General features: G+C 42.2%; 1 pseudogene; it reads left to right on the top strand.

The window, feature by feature from the left end:
* Window positions 1-1539, top strand: LOC125315936 (annotated as a pseudogene).
* Window positions 1540-2499: the final 960 nt, after the last annotated feature.

Genomic DNA, 2499 nt, shown 5'->3' with positions numbered 1-2499 from the left:
ATGGTTTAGATCACGTGATACCATATAATTAGGAGAATCCAGCACCTGAACAATTTCCAATATCAGCTGTTCACATAGATACATATCCATGCGAAGGGTAAGCATAGCCGAAATTTCAAGGATCTCGTACCTTGAATGCATTTTCGACAAAGACACGGTAGTAATATTCCAGGATGGACGGGTTGGGTCTAAGGAGGGAACTGCTTTCACTTAAAATTCATGTAAATTCATTTTTTGAAAATTGTCTCGAATGTATCTCACACTTACTCCTAATTATGCTATGTTTAATTCAAAGCCGATTTTCTAAGTACATACGCCTAAGTGAGTTGGATGGACCACTTGTTCAGTTGATGTAAATCCAGTGGTCCAATCATTCTTCCACCTCCACCATACGGTGGTGGAGGTGATGGTGGTGGTTGTTCATGGCTTGTTTTCTGGACAGAACCGAGCCAACCATCTGTTAATGGCCACTCATCTTCTCTGACTGTTTACTTTCTCTGGCTGTCATCAGAGAAAGGACTCTTGGCTTCATACCAGCCATCAAGTTCCTCACTTTCAATCTCAGACTGAACTTTCAGATTACCTTAGGGGACTTGAGACTTCAATGGAATGGAGTGCTCATGCCTCTTCGTTTTCTTTTCAAGGTTCGGTGACAGAGATGGAGTTCCAGGACCTGTTTTGCCCATCTCTTGGTAATCTCAACTCTCTGTCTTCTCTATTTGAACTTTAATTGTGTGCTGAGGAGGAGATAAATTTGTTAGTGCAGTTTCTGATGTGGATCCTCTTATTTGTTATTTTCCTTTCTGAAGATTATATGGTTGAAAAGCTTGGCATAGATGACGGCAAATCGGATTCTCTGTGCAACCTGCTTCACAAAAATTATGGGACATCAATGGCTGGCAGTGTTGCATGTGGCTATGAGGATGACCTTTAGTTTGAGGAATCACCTAGAACTGCTAACAGGGGGAGTTCAGAGATGTTTTACATTGCCGGGCATTTCTGGGGACCCAATCTTGGTTTGGTGTCAAGGAAGCCTTAGAGCAAGCAGTTAGGATTGCCGATGTCAATCCTCACAAAACAGTGGGATTATCTTCAACAGCCATTTTGGCAGCTGCCCCGCTCGTATTTCATAATACTCTTGTGTCTCGGATATTCTTCGATGACAGCATTCGCCACATACAGGCAGGGAAAAGAGTTGGACTTCACACTGTGCCGGTGAGTCAAACCAGAGTCCTGTATCAAAATCTTCACTCTACTGAAACGAAGAAGATTATAAACCATTTGCAGGTTGGAACTTCTCAATGGTGTAAAGGCGCAGAGTATGCATTTGAAAGCATCCACAACCTAAAGGAAGCATTGCCTGAACTATGGGAAGCTGATTTGAAGCCGGAAGTCGGTTACTCCGGTGCAGTCACGGTCGAGACTTCTGTGACAGCTTAGACAGATGTCAATGTGATCCCTTAATTGAAGAATTGGAATGTTGTTCTGGAAATCTGCAGTCCAAGCTCAACTTTTTATTCTGTAGATGAAGCACATGTTCAGCTGTAAACTTTGATTGTACATTAAAATGGTCTTCTTCTTCTTCTTTTTTTGGCCTTCTCCCGTTTTCGGTCTAGGATGCTCACAATTGCAATCAGTTACGTTTCCTGTTCTAGTTAAGTCAGGATCGAATTCTGCAGCTGCATATCGTCTGACAAGACATGGCACTGAACTGTTGAAACTTACTCATCCTGGAAAATCCCTTTTTTTTTTTTTCCTTACCAAAAAAAAAAACGAGCGCACCTCGGTCCGTCCTTGTTATTTGTTACACAAATTTACCAACTGATTGATTTATTATGAATTTGTTTTCACCAAAGAGTGATCAGGTCGTCGGCATGTGAAAATAACAAATATTGCTAAGCACGTGACCTATTGTCAACTATTGATATCGGAATTGATTCTGACATATGCCGACAATTTACACAAATCTGTTGTCAATATATGACGACGAACGGTGGATCGGTAAAGGTACCGTTTGGTAAGGATTTGCTGACAAGGGAACCAATTGGCAAGGATCGACGAGATACCGATGTATTAGAAGACGAATGAATGCATCAAGATATAGTTACAAGTTTGAAATCTCTAGAGGATGGAATGACTGCGATCGTGGGCAGTTGACATGCATTTTTAGGGGAACAACCGCTTGGGAACAATATCATGACATCATGGGCACAAGATTTTCGAAATGGAAGAACATGGGCACAACCACTTTGACTACCGTCGCTTAACCACAGGAATGCCCCCTTGCAAAAATCAAGAAAACTCTATTATTTTTTGTATACTTAATTTCCTACGCTGTACTTTTAGTCTATGTTACATGGACACTCTCTGAAAGCCTCTGTGTCGTGTCGTGTCGTGTCGTGTCGTGTCGGATACTCTCCGACACTCCGACACTCTCTGACATGTGACCAACATGTGGTTAGCGCTCCAAACACACCCGCAACGCGAGTCCAACATCTC

This window comes from Rhodamnia argentea, chromosome 7, assembly GCF_020921035.1.
Source record: "Rhodamnia argentea isolate NSW1041297 chromosome 7, ASM2092103v1, whole genome shotgun sequence".
In the NCBI taxonomy this organism is placed as follows: domain Eukaryota; kingdom Viridiplantae; phylum Streptophyta; class Magnoliopsida; order Myrtales; family Myrtaceae; genus Rhodamnia; species Rhodamnia argentea.
The sequence above is the reverse complement of the archived record's forward strand: the minus strand, read 5'-3'. Positions and strand labels throughout refer to the sequence as shown.